We start from the raw sequence: 19,414 nt of genomic DNA, 5'->3' as shown, positions 1-19,414 counted from the left end.
GAAACATCGGAGCCGGAGTCGAGTTGTAACTTTATTGATATTTTAAATATTTCCACTTTTACGTATTTTCGCCGATCTTTGTCTAATTGTGTATTTGATTTTGTTTGCTGTACTCTCTTTCTGGTGTAATCTTTATATCTGCAGCAATCGCTTTTGTGTCCCCCCTTCTTACAAATGTAGCATTTTTTCTTCTTATAAGGACAATCTGATTCCCAATGCTTTTCTGCACATCTCTTACAGTTATATCTTTTTTTTTTTTTTTTTTTTTTTTTTTTTTACAAAGGCATCACCACATTATCAAGGCCCAGAGGCCACTCAAGGATAAGGGTTAAAGAGTGTAGAGTAGTCAAAAGGACAATATAGTAATCATTAGTAATGAAAATTTGGTAAATTTAATAACTTATATGGAACGGCTCATCAAGAACTTATTTACTTTAGACTTGAACACAACCATATTGTAGTCAGCCGGAAAGCAGGAAAACGGAAGAAAATTCCACAGGCGTGCAGTTCTAAGAAAGAAGCTTTGTTCATGAAATCTACGTTTAGGTTTAGGCACAGATAAAGAGTGGGGGAAATTATTGATAGTGTTTACAGCTAGACGAGTGTTTCTTGTGAAAGTTTGGCGAGGGGGGACCATAGATTGAAGCTCAGTTGAACACTTTCCATGAAAATAACGATACATCAGAGACAAACTCGCAACATCTCTTCTGTGAGATAGAGGTTGCAAGGAGGAGAAAAGGACATCTCCTACGAGGCTACGAAGTCTATGTTGAACTCTATCAAGGCAGGACAAGTCCTTTCTAGCAGCTCCTGCCCAGATGTGGCAACAGTATTCCATCCTTGGACGTACCTGGCTCTTATATAGGTAGAGAATAGCATCAGCAGTGAGATATCTACTGGATCGATAGAAAGATCCCACCATTTTTCCAGCGGCCTTGGCAACAGATTTGATATACGTGTTCCATTTAAGATCAGGAGTAATGGTCAAGCCCAGAAGCTTGTCAAAACTTGAGGCCTCCTGAAGACGAGAGCCATTCATTTCAATTGATGACAAATGTGGATTAGAATGTTGATGATGTAAAGAGAGGAGCTTGGTTTTAGATGCATTAAAAGTAACCAGCCACTTCTTTCCCCATTGTACTACGTGCTCAAGATCAGAGGAGAGAGAATTGGAGAGAACTTGGTCGTTTACTGTCTTAGATGTGGTACCATAAATGGTAGTGTCGTCAGCATAAATGTCTACAAATGATGTAAGGATATGATTTGGAAGATCATTAATGTAGATCAGGAAAAGAGTTGGGCCCAGGATGGATCCCTGAGGGACACCGGCATTAATACTGTGAGCTTCTGATTTTTGCCCCTCAACTACTACTCTTATGAACCTATCAGAAAGAAATGATTTAATAATTGAGAAGACTTTTCCAGCTATACCATAGCTAGCGATCTTATGAAGTAAACCTTTATGCCATACCCTATCAAAGGCTTTAGATATGTCAAGAGCAATTGCCCTAGAAAGATTGCCACCGTCGAGAGATTTGCTAATCCTATGCGATATAACTGTAAGGACATCTGCTGTAGATCTAGCAGAACGGAAACCATATTGAGTGTCACTAAGAAGGCTATTTTTGTTGAGATGTTTGATTACTTCTGTATTTAACACAGATTCTAGCAACTTACTCATGACGCACAGGAGACTTATTGCCCTGTACTGAGAGGGGGATGAGCGATCACCTGAATTCTTAAATACAGGGCATACTGATGAGATTTTCCAGGGAGATGGGAAACTATTCTCCTTAAGACAACGTTTAAACAGTTTTGTAAGTATGGGCGCTAATTCAGGTTGAAGTTTTTTGAGTACTATAATTGGAATACCATCAGGGGCAGTTGCTTTACTCGAATCAAGGTTTTTGATTAGCTTCGCAACATCACGTACAGATATACGTATATCACATAGCGTGTTTTCTGATACAGGAGGAAATATTGGGGGTTGGCGGTCTTGGTCGCAAAGGGTAGAATTAGCTGCAAAGTTCTTGACAAAGAGTTTGGCTTTGTCTGATGCTGACGAGATTACCTCAGGTCCATTGATAATAGTTGGGATGGAGCACACGCTTCTGTTCAGGATTCTGTTTGCTATTTGCCAAAATGGTGGGAACCAAGCCGCTGTTCAGCTACTTTGGACTTAACAGATTGAGCATACAACACTCTTGCGTTCCTTATTACTTTCTTACAATGGTTGCTGGCAGTCCTGAAAGCGGCTTTAGTTTCCATACATCTATTACGTTTGAAGCAGTGGAAAAAGTGATTTCTGTGCGCAATGGCAGCAGCACATTCTGGAGAGAACCATGGCTGGCTGTTAGGTTTTTGCTGAAACTTTTTAGAGGGTATGAAATGGTCAATACCTACAATTAACCATTCAGTTAGGTCTAATACTATAGAGGACACATCCTTTTTAAACATGGAATTCAGAGGTAGATCAGATATAAATGTACGGAAGCTATCCCAGTCAGCCTTAGTGTATCGATATACTGTACGATGAAGAGGTACGTCTGGGGACTTATTACATTTCATTTTTATCTTAATTGATACAACAGAGTGGTCGGAAGATCCAAGAGGCGACAGAACAGAAACTGAACATAGTTCAGGGCAAGTTGTGAGAAAAAGGTCTAGTAGGCTCGCATACTGGCCGTCATTATCGGGCACACGGGTAGGTTCCTGAACAATCTGAGTGAGGTCATAGGCAATGGAGAAATCATGACAGAACCTCCCCTCATCTTCGGTCTTGTTTGAGTGGGTCAACCATTCGACGTTGTGAACATTGAAGTCTCCACATACGTGAATGTTAGCTGAAGGATAAGTAGAAAGGACTTGGTCAATTTTCTCAGATATGCTTTGAAAGATAGTAACTCCGCTGTTGTGGGGGCGATAGAGAGTAAATATAAATGCAGTAGTGTGAGCTAAAGCAACCCGGAAGCACATATAGGGTAAGTTAGGAACTTCCCTGGAGATGTCCCTCCCACATGGAAAGCTATCTTTAATATAGGCACATATTCCATGCCCATGGCGATCTTGGGGGTCAGATTTAGACGTTAAGTTAGAGTATCCTGAAATTGCAAACTCATCTAGGGAAATAGCCTGTCCAATGCCAGTGTCACTTAAAAATAAAAGGTCTGGTTTAGTCTCCAGTAATTGGGTTTCAACCTCTGGAAGGTTAGAACGAAGACCCCTGATGTTGGAGAAGGAGACATGGTAGTAGGGGTCTACGTTGGAAGTTGGAGAACCGGGTTTAATCGTGTATTTTTTCTTGAAACTTGTCATGATGAAATTTTGGAATTTGTGGACTAGGTCGACAGATTTACTTAGAGCAGGACAGAGAGGGGAAATTAAGAGAGAAAAAGAAACGAAGAATTTTTTTTTTATTTGTAGCTAATGATAAGGTAAAGCCGTAACAATTACCCACTAGTATGGCATCGAGAGGCCCCACCAGAAGCTACTGCATTGTCCAGAATCCATTCACCAAATGGCAATACAGCAGCCCCAGTACTTTGCACCTGCTGATAGGACAGCCTCCTTAGTGGTTAATCCAAGGTTCGGGTCCCTGACTATCAGGCGGATGACGTCAGCCCAGACAAAACGTTTACCTCCAGCACCCTTACTAGTGACATGGCTACAAGGATAGACATAGAAACAGAAAATTTCCGCCATCTCAGCCAACAGTTCGCAAAAATACTGCCAACCTAGAAAACAGCTTTTTCTTCTCCCTTTGTCCGAAAAATCACTCATTCAAAAAATGAGGACTGAGGGACAAATAAGAAGAAGCGAGAGTAACAGGAGCTGCCGATAACGCATCCACAATGCGTTTTCTACTCTCCATTAAAAAAAAAAAAAAAAAAACTATTAAGTATTGTACTTAATAAAAGTCAAACTGACGTGTTTAAGGGAAAGTATGGTGATAGATTCCCATCACACGAACTAAAAATGAGTACAATTCGTAATTTTTGCTATAAACTCGGTAGATAAATAAACATATGTACGAGGAAAAAAAAAGCTAGCATTTAATAAAACAGAAATACACAAATTAAATACTGAAATAAAATGGAGTTGTTAATATTTTAAATCTAAAATAAAAAGCATGATTGAAATCACTTATCTCAACAAAAACAATTCCGTCTCAAAATTGCAAACTGCATTGAAAGAAATTCAGTTAGTAGCGTTCAAAAATGTTTTTTGGAAATTAGCCGTTAAAAGAAAATCGTGATTTTATTCTGAACTTAAGCTAGTAACGTTTTAAGAAGCTTACGATGTAAAAAAAAGGCTGATGGGGGAGGGGTTCTTCCGAAAGTAAGTTGGTGCCGTTATAAGTAATTTCGAGGTAAGATGGAAGCCGGTATTGGACTAGAAAAAAGCTAGCATTTAATAAAACAGAAATACACAAATTAAATACTGAAATAAAATGGAGTTGTTAATATTTTAAATCTAAAATAAAAAGCATGATTGAAATCACTTATCTCAACAAAAACAATTCCGTCTCCAAATTGCAAACTGCATTGAAAGAAATTCAGTTAGTAGCGTTCAAAAATTTTTTTTTTAAATTAGCCGTTAAAAGAAAATCGTGATTTTATTCTGAACTTAAGCTAGTAACTTTTTAAGAAGCTTACGATATAAAAAAGGCTGATGAGTGGGGGGGGTTCTTCCGAAAGTAAGTTGGTGCCGTTATAAGTAATTTCGAGGTAAGATGAAAGCCGGTATTGGACTAGAAAAAAGCTAGCATTTAATAAAACAGAAATACACAAATAAAATACTGAAATAAAATGGAGTTGTTAATATTTTAAATCTAAAATAAAAAGCATGATTGAAATCACTTATCTCAACAAAAACAATTCCGTCTCCAAATTGCAAACTGCATTGAAAGAAATTCAGTTAGTAGCGTTCAAAACATTTTTTTTTTAAATTAGCCGTTAAAAGAAAATCGTGATTTTATTCTTAACTTAAGCTAGTAACGTTTTAAGAAGCTTACGATATAAAAGAAAAGGCTGATGGGGGGGTTCTTCCGAAAGTAAGTTGGTGCCATTATAAGTAATTTCGAGGTAAGATGGAAGCCGGTATTGGACTAGAAAAAAGCTAGCATTTAATAAAACAGAAATACACAAATTAAATACTGAAATAAAATGGAGTTGTTAATATTTTAAATCTAAAATAAAAAGCATGATTGAAATCACTTATCTCAACAAAAACAATTCCGTCTCCAAATTGCAAACTGCATTGAAAGCAGAAATAGGAAGAGGCTTGTTATATTCTGTACTATATTTATGGTTATTATTTTGGAATATCCCGTTCCATTGCTTTTCTTTGTAAAGTTCTTGGTTGGTGCGTATGGTTTTCTAACTTTTCTTACATATGCCACTCCGGATTCTTCTATATTTTTAAATCCTATTTTAGTGTAATGACCCTTTCACAGTCCTCTGTTAGTTTCTGGAGGGTTAAATCTTGCTCAGATTCCAGCTTAGACAACACTCGTCTGCGTATTTCTGAATTTTTCGTGGAAACTAACCCTTGAGCGAAGATTAGACATTAAAAAATTTCTACCGTTAGTTCTGCAAGCTTAAAATTATCGCAGTTTTTTATTGACAACTGATGCGTATGTCAAATAATCTTGGTTGTCCATCTTCTTAGATTCATGCACAGCCATCTTTTATGAAAAAGAGATATATTTGGATTAAATAATTCTTTTAGTAATTTTACAGCTTCCATGAACTCTAATTCCGCAGTTTTTTTAAGGTAATATGTAATCTACGAATTTGCTGTGTTCTGATGTACCCAATTTTCTGAGTAAGAGGCTCACTTTCTGACTATTTGGCCAATTTTTACAGTCCAGTTGAAAAACATCCTCGTATCTTGTGTAGTATGCTTCAAAATTCTTCTCTTCCTCAGGCACATAATGAAATGTGTCCATGCTATTAAAAATAGTTGTATGGGAGAAATTAACACTGTCGACATTTTCTTGATTACTCTTTAGTAGTTCCAGTGTTTTAACAAAACGTTCATCTTGTCTTTCTTCATATTCCAATTGTAGTTTCTTATGCCTTTCTTCCTGTTCCAATTGCAGTTTTTTCTGCTTTAATTGTGCCATTTTCGGCTTTTCTTGTTCCTGCTGTCATTTCAATAATCTGTCCTCTCTCTTTTCCTCGCGGTCAGCCTGTGCCTGTATTTGTGTTTGCAAAAACACGTTTTGTGTAGCTTGTCTGCGTTCATCCCGCTCAGCCTGTGCTTGTAAAGATTGCATGAAAATTTTTGATAAGTCTTCCATGTTTTTTTTTGTTTTTTTTTAGTGTGTAGTTAAACAAAATATTGTACCATGTACCATATACACCGGTTTGGGTTACAACAAAAAAGCAAATTGCTGTAAGCTCCTGTTTTCAATAATAATAATATCGCTGCTTGCAATAATATATTCTTTTTGAGAGTCACGCTGCAAAAAAAAAATAAAACAGGTTTATCTGGAATCACGAAATGGAATTGACTTTCCGTTTTAAGGCACTTACTAATAAGTAACTCTTTCCACAAAATAAAAGTTTGGGTTTTTTTTTTAATCGAGTCACAATTGAATAAATGTATGCAGTATATTTAGTTCTTTGAGTTTTTTTTCTTTAGTATTTTAGTACTTAAAATACCTCTTAATTGAGATTACCTTTTTTTCCCGTGACGTTTTACTGTATTATCCGTTATTCAGTGACAACTTCAAGAAAAAAAATCCTTTCCTTGAATTTTAGTTTTAGCTGTGGTATTTCCTTTTAGTACCGACGTCAACCAAAACATTAATTAAAAAGTCCTTTAGTTGTTGTTTTGTTTACGGAGAACAGTAATTAGAATCCACTGGTGAACTTTTTTCGTAGGTTACTTTCTTGCTTTTCGTAATACGGCTCTGACCTGTCGTTTTTGCGACAGAACAAAATTCGCTTTTCGTTTGCAAGTTGATCCTTTAGTAAGATTTGTCGTGTAGCGACAAAACAAAATTCACTTTTACATTCGTTTGCAAGTCGGATGTCCAGAAAACGGCGTAAATTGTCGCTTTTGCCACGTTAGAGTTTTTTTTTTCACTTGAGTTGAAACTTCTCTTTAGCGTAAAATCCGTTTGCTCGTCAACACTTTGCATTCCTTAAAAAAATGGTCAACCTTTGCGTTGTACTTTTTTTTTAAATAGTTCTTCCTAAAACTGTTATATTTGACGCTTCATATCTCGTCGCCAACTGTTGTGGTTACAAGGTTGAACAATAATTAGTAAGGAAATACAATGTAGACGCAAACAACAAGGTAACGCAATAATAAGTGTACTAGAGTAAAGGTATATTTACAATATGTACAAATGACGGTGTCGAGTCAGAGAGTCTTGGTGGGAGGACATGTACGCTCTTCGGCGTCCCTTCTGGTGGCATTTGAGTAAGACACCCCAAGTCCAACCTAGGCTTGCCATTTATAGTGTTATGTTATTCGCATATGCAAATAAGTGGTTGCCACCACAACAAACTCTATACACTTAAATTAACGACGAAATAGGCGAATTATTGGCAGGTATTTTTTATAGTTACACTACCAGATCTACTTTATATTGTGTACTACATAGGACTTGAAGCATGCGGCACACAATCCTCGATTTTCCAAACTCTATTGTTTCAGTATAGTTACGAGCAAAAAGCCCTGAACAAAGATATCTGATTGTTTTATTTTACAATATGGCATTTTGTCCACTGCGCCATTTATATTCTTAAACGACAACGATAAAATTTAAATTTATCACAGTATCAATAACCGTGGAATGATCTATTCGGTATAAAGAAGAGTTTTTAATTCTAGTTATGAGTTGTGTGAATACATTAACATTAATCTCTATTGGTTCTGGAAATCATAAAAATAATCTAAACTGAATGATTTTAAGTCTTTTCTACTCAAAGTCTGCAGTAGAAAAAAAAACTAACAATGTAAGGTCATGAGTCACAAACAATGCATGATCATCTTACATCTGATTTGTTGGCTAATACTATTGCAATTCAATATATATATATATATATATATATATATATATTGCAATTCAATATATATATATATATATATATACATATACGTACATATATATATATAGAAACTTGCATATGTATACATATATAGATCTACATATACAATTGCATATATATATGTATATATACATATATACACTTGTATATATATTAGTGTTGGGACGATTCATCGGAATCGGAATCAGGAGTAGTAATATCGATAAATTTGGGGACATCGAAATCGGTATCGGAATCGAAAAAAAAATATGTTGCCTATTTTCCGATGCCGAAACGATTTATTAATTGTCTTTTTGTTATTTGATTTTTTAAAAGTCAAAGCTTCCATTGCTAGTAATAATAAAAAAATAGATATTAATTGATTTTATATACCAGTAAAGCTAAAGTCGATAGATCAACCTCCACAAGTGTAATCTTACGTTTAGAAAAATATCTGCATATTAAACATCTGTGTTTTTTTTTTTAAAGAAATGAAGGAAAATAACAAAGCTATAGTGAAATATTTAGAGATTTATAACGAATCGTAATCAGTATTTGTATCGGAATTGGGGATTGAGTACAGAGTTGGTAATTGTATCGGGATCGGGAAAAATATTGGAATCGTCCCATCACTAATCTATATATCTATATATCTATAAAAGTGAAAGTGTCTGTCTATCTGTGTGTCTGTTGGTGTACATTTCCTTACGCAATAACTCTGTCAATTTGTAGTCTGCAGACTCGAAATTTGATATACATGGTACTGAAATGTGGAAAAATCGATGTGATTGGATTGCGGTCAGAAATTTCGGGATTAAGGGGTCAAAGATCAACGATTTGATCTTTTAGAACTCTACCAAACTCTTCCGACAATTTTGGGTCTACAAACTTGAAATTTAAGATATAAGTTCCTTGGACATGGATCGAACTTAATAACTGGATTTGAGCCATAAACAATAAATATAAAGGGGTCATAACAGGGGTCAAAGTATTAAAAAATTGACCGCTTTTTTTTTGCTCACCATACACCTCCAAATACCCGGGCAACGCCGCGCACCCATGCTTGTGTATATGTATATATATATATATATATATATAGAGAGAGAGAGAGAGAGAGAGAGGAGAGAGATAGAGAGAGAGAGAAAGAGAGGCGTATAAGTATATGTAAGTCAACTGAAACAAAGTTCATTTCAACTGAGATGAAGGATGCTTCTGTACATTAAAATACACAGCTATAGATTCATCATAAGTGTTGGCTTGTGCAGCAGGATATTTTAAACCTTACATTTACATTTCTGGCTGTTTTTTCTACGGAACTTCCAATGCAAGCAGTTGTAGAAAGATATAATGGGATGGATAGCTTTCTGATATATCTCCACAGTCAATAGATGTGATTGAGCTGATTGTCAGATAGGTCGTGGTTATTTATTGCCAGGGTAACTCAGAGCACATTCCATTAGAATGATTGTAAAACTAGCATTCCGACGCAATATTTTAGCGGGAAGACAGTTGTTGGAGCTTGTGAAAACGGGTGTGACCTATAAATTAAAAGCTACATTTTATAAAATATTGTAAAATCACTAGATCAGGTATGATAAAACTACTCCAGACATGAGAAAATGATCACGTTTTATGGATATAATATAGACGGTAGAGATAGTGCACTTTCCTTATTGTAGCCTTCGTAGATTTTTCTGTGTATTTGTTCTAATAACTGGTGAATTTTAAATGCAGGAGCTTGAAAGCTATTAGAAATGATTTAAAGGCAGAAGACGAATCTTAGTTGCATTATATGTTATCATCCATTCATGTTGCCATTGGACGACATTATGATATTTAGTTAAAGAATCTGCAATTACTATCGATATTTTTGCGTTCGTTTTACATACATGTTGAGAATAAGGCATGGTATTACTCGCAAACATCCCCATTTAAGACAAAATTGCATTGGGGAGTTTGTTTATTAAAATTAGTAATAGTAAATGTTCAAATATCGCCCTCGCATCATTTCAATGTTGTTTGGATCCATGACGATCAAGAAACATCGGAAACGTTTCCTTCGAATAGGAAGTATCTGTTCTAGTATATGTATGTTCGTTTTTGCCGCACGAATATTTGTATATTAGAAGGTTATCATGCCAGAGATTGTCCAAATCCTTCGATATATCAAGAACTTTATACCTAGCTTTATTTGCGTTGTTCGGTGAATTGTATAGAGATTTAAAAACGACGGTTGGGATATCTATATTAGAACATTCTTGCCTAAATCTAAACTGATAGTTAGAAAGCGGATAGCATGAACTATACACTAAACTTAAGCTACATGGATTAGAGAAGAGTTTAGGGAAGAGGAGAAAAGTCATAGACAATTATTTTGTGAGTTAGTTCATTCGGAAGAATATTTAACAGTAGCTCCACACAAGACATTTACTAGCTATTAGGGAATAATATTCGTCAAAACATTTTTTTATACAATCCAGAGCTTATTATGAGATTTATTGACTTCTGTAGACGTGATACTATGCAGTCTTAAAGCTATAAAGTATTTTATGATATCTTCTACATAGGATGCGTTGATGGTCAGAAAATACAGTGTGTCGTCTGTCTGCAATGGAAAAATGTTCGAGAAACTTTTAAATGGAGACAAAGATGTAGTTAACAGCCAATCGCTATGGAAATAAGGCAGCGTTATCGTCGCTGAACACACGATATTATTGTGATTAGATATTGATGGAGAGTTGATAGCGTAATTTTTACTGTATTATTATACATTTTTACAGAAATGGCGAGTTCCTTATCTTCCAAGTCATCATAGTTTCTCTTATCTTATTATACCAAGACTATTTGGCTATTAGATTTTTACACTTATTTCTAGGTGCTATACATTTCTAGCTGTTTGTAGTCGTTTTTTTACCGGCTGAATCCTCGGAACTCCTGTAGCATAAAATCTCAGATAACTTGAAGGATCGACGTGGACGAGTATAGAGAGTGAAGCTCCCTATAGGATTTCTGTGTGGGGACATGTACTCTCTGCTTATTAAGCGCATTCTGTTGTTTTATTTATGCACTGTCAGAACTGTACTACTCCATAATCCCCATTTAATATGGTAATAGATATCCTCTTAATTATTCTGATTGTAGTATTTTTTTCAATTAAATTTTTACCCCCCAAAAGGCACAGTGCCACTTTGAAGTAGGAGACTACTATCTGGGACATAAGTTGCAGGGATATTATGAAATGAGGATGGCAGCATGATGTTTGTTCACATTACACTTGAACTTCTGCATGTCAGTACAGTTGGGAAAGAAGTGGCTTGGAAGGGAATTCCAAAGTCTGACAGTTCTGTGGAAGAAAGTATTTGAGTCGGAGCTTTATACACCTAGGGATCGCTACTGTGTTGTGGTAGGATTTATCTGCTTGTCGGGTTTGTCGAGGGTATTTACGTTGAGAGGGTACGAGTGCTTGTAGTTTCTCTGAGCATTCACCATTAAAATACTTGTAGAATAGGCAGACAGATAAACCATCTCGTCGATGAGACACTGGCTGAAGTTTAAATGACAGTTTAGGATCTTTCAGGTTGATGAATCTCTTTTGCACTCTGTCCATGAGTGAGAGCCTAGTAGCAGATGTAGCAGCCTAAAATGTGAGAAAAGTAATTCATATATAGGCGAACGGTGGCCTTACAGAGGTGCAGGATATTTTCAGTCGAAAGTACTTTATTAGCAGGGTAAAGTGAGTCAATCTTCTTCACAGCAGCATTGGCAATGCTCTCAATGTGCCTGTTTTAAATCGTATTCCCTGGGAATGATAGGCCCCGGAGTTTAGAAGAAGTACTTTCAGGTAATGTGTTTTTGTCCATTGCCAGTGGTGGTGGAGAAGGTTTCATTGTAATTATTGAAGGAAACCTAGTCCTGACAGCATTGAATGTGACGATTCATTTTTGTCCCCATTCCACTAAAGATTGGAAGTCTTCCTCTAGTGCTTTTTTTTTAATTTTTTGCCATTTCCTTAGATATGTGCTCAATTGTTTTCCCCTCGTGCCTGTTATAGAGCTTGGTGTCATGAGCAAATATACCCATCTCAGAGATAATTTCATCAGAGACATCATTTAGGAATATAAGAAATAATAAATCTCCAAGGATAGACTGCTCGCGTTTATATAATATTGTTTAGATGTTCGCCCGTCCAGGACGACCTGTTTTCATCTGTCACTTAAAAAGGGTTTAATTGCGTTATGTATTCTTCCAGTCATACTATATAATATGATTTTCCTGAGAAGAACTTCGTGCCAAACACTGTAAAAAGCCTTATATATCTAAGGCTACCGCTCTACCCTTCCCTGCTTTGTCTAGTGAAGGAACTGATTACTTATCAAAACTTGAAGTCTAGTTGAGGATAATGTTTAATGAGTGTAAGATATTTAGTGACAGAACAACGTGATGATTGGTAATGGCGAAAATTGTGGTAATTGATAATGTAAGACAACGGTAAAACAAGAACTTGTTTACATTGGTCTTGAAAATGACCATGTTTTAGTCGGCTGGAAAGCTAGCCTGCCATTTAGATTTACTTAGAAGTTTAGAAATTTTATTGGTTATATTAGTAAGTTCTCCAGATCTAGTTGCGCATTGTTTATTAAAATGTAATATTTGATGAAGTTTTGTTTTTAAATCTCGATCAAGTGTGTAATGTCTTAACCTGGCAAGTGTAGATCATCGTTCTACGCGGTAATCAGAGTCGTCGTCTTGCTTTAGTTGATCTCCATCCGAATTTTAATCCCATTTTTGCGCACCTAGCATTTATTATCTCGTCTTATTATTTTTCTATATGTAGAGGATCGTCTAAATATTACGTCAAGCAACTATCATTCACAGTACATAATTGTGCTGATCATATCTGGCTTGATGGCTTATTTGATCTGGATTTTCTAATACTATGCAATTATTTTCCCTGATAATCTACATTTTGGGGGCATTATCATATTACATACATGTCGCCAGGATTATATATAATATATTTTAGTTAATACAGAATCTGAGATATGTGCAGGCGATTATAAGGCTTCTTTTTATAATCATGTCACTTTTTATTATTTTAATGGGAATTCCTTATTGAGATGAGTATTATTTATATTAATTTATTTACTGTGGACTATTATTCTGATCTTTATTAGTTGTTGTTTCACGACGTTTCGGCCAATTATTCCTCTGGTCTTCGTCAGGTAGTAACCGCGACGGATAGGAACTTCGAATCTCCTAACTGCATTCTCAGCAATCACTGCCGTCCGTAGTTGTTGTCGTCGTCTCACCACGTATTTGGCCAAGTGAGCCCCTGGCCGGCTTTGAGTAGGATTCAAACCACTATCTTTAGACAATGCTCATCTGGAACCGTAGAGATCTAATATCTCTATCACCTGCGTCACTTCTTGTAAATAAAAAAAAAATACTCGAGCTAAAATCGAAACCAAAATCATAAAGAAAGTAAGTAAAGTACGATAACCATTAGACAAGGGTGGCACGAATGCAAAAAGTGTTTTAAAACTACTTATTCTTTACATACTTAATTCGTAATATGTACTATTCACGCACGCGCATTCGTGAAACAGTTAGCCAACAGATATAAAACGATTACTTTAACATACCCATTCTTCAATTTTCACCCATTAGCCACTTTTTACGGGATAAAAATGAACTACCCCGTTTTCTACATGTCGTAATATCGTACTTAATAAAAGTCCAACTGGCGTGTTTAAGGGAAAGTACGGTGATAGATTCCACAGTATGGTGATAGATTCCCCTCTCACGAACTAAAAATTAATACAGTTTCCTAATCTATTTTTGCAATCAGCTTGGGAAATGTAATAAGCAACATTTATAGGCGAGAAAATAGCATTGAATAAAACAATCAGAAAATAAATATATGCATTAAATACTGAAATAAAATATAGTTAATTAATATTTGAATCTAAAGATAAAAAAAATTAATATAGAAGTCACTTATCTCGAAAAAAGAGATCCATCTCCAGAATGCGAACTGTCGAAAAAAGTTTTAGTTTTAAAAACATCAGCGTTCCAAAGATTTTTTTTCTTTTAAATTAACCGTTAAAAGAAAAGCATGATTATATTCTGGACTTTAGCTAATGACGTTTTAAGAAACTTGCGATATAGAAGAAAAGCGAGGAGAAGAGGTCTTCCGAAAGTCATCTGGTTACGTTAAAAGTAATTGCGAGATAAAATGAAAGCAGGATTGAGGGGTGGGGTCTGAAAAAATATAATGGTTAAGCCTATGCTATCTTTAAGATCGACTTGGTAGATAAATAAGCATTTATAGACGAGATACGCTAGCATTAAATAGAACAATCAGAAAATAAAAAAAATATACATTAAATACTGAAATAAAATGTAGTTTATTAATATTTGAATCAACTTGGAATTGTTGACCAACTCAAACAAGACCGATGATGAGAGGAGGTTCTCTCATGATTTCTCCATTGCTTATGACCTCACTCACATTGTTCACGAACCCACCCGTGTGCCCGAAAATGACCGCCAGTATGCGAGTCTACTAGACCTTTTTCTCACAACTTGCCTTGAACTATGTTCAGTTTCTGTTCAGTCTCCTCTTGAATCTTTGACCACTCTGTTGTATCAATTATATAAAAATGAAATATAATAAGTCCCCAGACGTACCTCTCCATCGTACAGTATATCGATACACTATGACTGACTGGGATAGCTTCCGTACATTTATATCGGATCTACCTTTGCGTTCCATGTTTTAAAAGGGTGTGTATTCTATAGTATCAGACCTGACAGAATGGTTAATTGTAGGTGTAGACCGTTTTCTACCCTCCAAAAGTTCCAGCAAAAACCTAATAGCCAGCCATGGTTCTCTCCGAAATGTGATTGTTCACACCTAAGTTCAGGCGATTCTAAAAATAAAGTTACGAATATCTTTAGACGTCTAAGCGATCATGACAGAACGAGGACAGTCTACACCTTTGTAATAAATAAAGTGTTATTTTAAAAATCTCGTACAGATTCCAGGATTCTACAAGCGCGCTTTTCATAGTAGAGTGTTACACCTTCGCGGAAAGGTCGATGAAAAAAGTAGTCTGTATATTCAAAGTACCACAAACTATAATTTATATATATGTTGTTACTGTTTCCTGTATCTTTTTCTTAATACACTGTATCCTATTACTTGTTAATATGGCTTATCAGTTTTGTCCTACGCAATCGTTCATTTCTTACCTCGGCGACTTTTCTAGACAGACTGCCGTTTGTAGAAGACGCGTGGACATGAAGCTTTCTGTGTTTAGCAGGACTAGTGTCGCCAAAGGACAGTCGCTGCTGTTTTATTTTTCAGGACGTAGGGAACTTAAGTCTGACCCATGAAAATAAAACAAACAAATGTAAAGCCAAGCGAAAGACCACACATCGAGGCTGTCAGCGCAACAGACTGAATGACAAGCAACTCCATGACAGAAACCAATGGCGCTTTTTTACACTGTCACTTCCGGTTTGGTGTCAGTAAGCGTCAGTGTAAATGACGATGACACTTGTTGCATCCAAGTTTGTAAAAGCTGTTATGTCTGGAAGATGTTGGAGCGGGGCTAAGTTGAGCGGGGAGCTAAAAACAAGGGGTTGAGTATTTTTACCTTTCGACGCCACCTCTGAACAAAAAAAAAACTGAATGTGACGGGTAAGAAGGATAGTGTTTGAACGCACGCGCGGATGCATGTATAGGTTAAACGTTTGTAAATGTTTACCTGTTATTGCGATGCGATTAGTTCAATTAAACAAAGGAAGGTATCCGTTAATTTTTGGGTGGTCTTTTGAGTTACATCGTAACTAGGAATTAATGAAATGCAGTAGAAACACAGACACACACACACACACACAAATATATATATATATACATACACACACACACACACACATATATATATATAAACATATATATATATATATATATATATATATATATATTATAATATAATTACACGCCTTTCGTGGTTCCACGGTTCATTAAGGTTGTTCCTATATATATATATATATATATATATATATATATATATATATATATATATATATATATATATATATATATATATATATATATATATATATATATATATATGGCATCGCTCAGTTTCGGGTGGCAACCTAGTAAATTTTTCCCCAAAATATTTGCATTTTCAATTTTTCTCCGGATTTCTATTGTTTCTATTATCCATATTATTTATAAAATTAACAAATCAACCTATAAATTATACAGGGTAATTTTTTTTTAATAATTAAGTACGGAAGCAGGCGGTCATGAAAACACGACCAGCATTACATATGAAGCAAACAAGTTTAATTATTAATTTAAAGTTTTTTATATAAATATTTGTTTTTTATGAAAATAATTCTTTTAATCTCCTCATTTTAAAAAAGAAAAATTTGCAAAATATTTTTTGTGCCCATCTTTGTTATAAAGACATAGACTTAAACTATTTGGCACCGAATCATAGAGCTGTTATGTAAGAATTGGAGATATTGTTTAATTCTTCTTTAACATTGCCCCATATGTATCCAAGTTCCCTGGTGTATATTTTTCTTAATTTAAATTTCAAAAAGTTCCAAAGATTTTCCATAGTGTTTCAGTCAAGACTGTGTGCTGGCCAGTCGTCCAATATAGTAATACCCTTTTATTCCAAAACTATTCTAGAACGTTTAGAGATGTAGCACTTTGCCCTATCCTGTATAAATGTTTGCTAATTTTTGCTGGTTAGAAGGTATGTTTCATCCAATATATTTTTGTATTTATAACTGTTCAAGTTACGTGTTATACAGGTTGATGCACCTCTCCCTATAACTTTGATACATCCCCAAATATTAATAGAGAAATGTGCCTCTTTGAAAATTTCCTGACATATGCGTACTTCTTACGTACGTATGCGGTTGTTCTCACATATATTCGGCCCCATGGATAGAGGTATATCCTTCATTCATCCGAGTAGACAGGATAATCAAGTTCCTGTATTGTTTTTGTTTTTCTACATATTCTTACGGAAATTATACCTGTGTCCAAGGATGGAATACTGCTGCCATATCTGGGCAGGAACTGATAAAATAGCCTATCCTGCCTTGACAGAGTACAAAATAGACTTCGTGGTTTAGTGGGAGATGCCCTTTCCTCTACCCTGCAACCTTCTCCCACAGAAGAGACGTTGCGAGCCTATCTTTGTTTTATCGTTATTTCCATGGCAAGTGCTCGTCTGAACTCCAATCTCTGGTCCCCCCTCGCCAATCTTTCATGAAAAAATCCGTCTAGCTGAATCCACTGTGAAAAATTTCCCCCACTCTTTATCTGTGCCTAAATCAAAACGTGGATGCCATGAACAAAGCTTCTTTCTTAGAACTGCACGCCTGTGGAACTCTGTTCCGTCTGCCTGTTTCCCACTTGACTACAACTTGGATGCCTTCAAGTCCAATGTTAACAAATTCCTAATGAACCGCCCGCTGAAGTAAACACTTTCAAATCTCCACACTAACGTACTGTACTTGCAATGACCCTTATCCCTGAGTTGCTTCCGGGCCTTGATAAGTGGTGACCACCGTGTAAAAAAAATGCCCCATATTTAATAGTGTGTGTTTTCTTTTTTTTTTGTCAATACAGATACCCCCTTAAATTTTGCCTCCTTAAAGTTCTCTCACATGTAGAAAGATATATATTTACAGAAAAAAATCTATATTTGCAAGAGCTTCTTGGTTCCCCAATATGGGTGTTTCCATGAATTTACACAAAATCTGATCTCATCCCTCTCAGCCAGCTTTCTCTTTTTGTAGTCTTTAGGAAGATTCTGGATTATTCTATAGGTAAGATATGTTTCCCATTCTTCTGTTGATCCACGCATTTCAAATTGTTTAGGTATGGAATTAATGGATTGGCTTTTTTGCGCCTTCATAAGAATACATTCTCTTGTTTTCCGTAGTATAATTGGCATTTTTAATAATTCTGATCAAATATGAATTTCGAGAAAACAACGCCGTAAGATGAGTCTAATCATGGGAATATTCCACTAAAGTTGGGGGGGGGGGAAACATTTTCATGCCCCCCCCTTTTTAAAACATTTTATAAAATATTTATTTTATTTCTATTGCAAATTACCAGGAAAATTTGTAATGCTTATCATATTAACCTTTGATATAACTATCACAATCCGAAAAAAAGTATTAATTGAAAAAATTATAAACATGTTCTGGGTGGCCACTCGAGACAGAGCGATGATGTATATATACAGAGAGAGAAAGAAAGAAGGAAAGCTATATAGAAGGATGAATGTGTGTAGAAAATTAAATTAAAAAAAAACATGTATCAGTAATTACTTACGTTTCGTCTACAGTTGAAGACCTTCTCAAGATGATTTAATCGTACTCATATTTAGAAGCCAACATGTGAAAGTAGGTGGTGCGTTTGTGACAAACGACAAATATTTTATTCTGTTTTATAGTGTAATTTATTCTGTTTTATCGTGTAATTTATTCTGTTTTTATCGTGTAATTTATTCTGTTTTTATAGTGTGATTTATTCTGTTTTTATCGTGTAATTTATTCTGTTTTTATCGTGTAATTTATTCTGTTTTAATCGTGTAATTTATTCTGTTTGTATTGTGTAATTTATTCTGTTTTTATCGTGTGATTTATTCTGTTATTATAGTGTAACATAACTGACTTTAAAAAAAGAATATACGATGTAAAAGAAATGTGCGTTTGGAAAAATTAAATATAATTTCCCACAATGTTCTGTTAAATGAAGATGTACTGTAAGGATGCTGTTAAAAATTGATTTTTTTTTTTTTTTTTTTTTTAGTTTTCCGTTATCGTAAATTAATTTTAGCAAAGATACCTGAGATTCATGAGGGACTTTGCTGTACATTCGGGTGCATGCAGGTGGATGTTGTACAAGCCGCACAAAATATGACCCAAACCTTTCACCTTGAACTTAGAAAAATTGTGTGCACCATCCCTAGATCGGAGACTGGGTTTGCCCAAAATCGGTCGAGTGAGGTAGGCTGTAGGAGAGTATATGTACATAGGCTATGTCTTTGGTCTTAACCTTAAAATTGACTGCACCGTCCCTAGATCTGGGGACCATTATCATGTCAGGTTGTATCATGATCGAATTAGTGGTATAGGTTTTAGTAGACTTGTACACGCACACGAACACACACACATCCACACCCACACACATCCACACACACGAACATATATCTATAATATAAACTGAACGTCTGCGTGCGTGTCTGGTAACGAATATATAGGTTGACTATATGGTTGACTATTTAAAAAAAAAAATGATTACATATAATGATAGAAGA

Source organism: Euprymna scolopes, chromosome 9 (assembly GCF_053919585.1).
Source record: "Euprymna scolopes isolate OS-2025 chromosome 9, ASM5391958v1, whole genome shotgun sequence".
NCBI classification, from domain to species: domain Eukaryota; kingdom Metazoa; phylum Mollusca; class Cephalopoda; order Sepiida; family Sepiolidae; genus Euprymna; species Euprymna scolopes.
The sequence above is the reverse complement of the archived record's forward strand: the minus strand, read 5'-3'. Positions refer to the sequence as shown.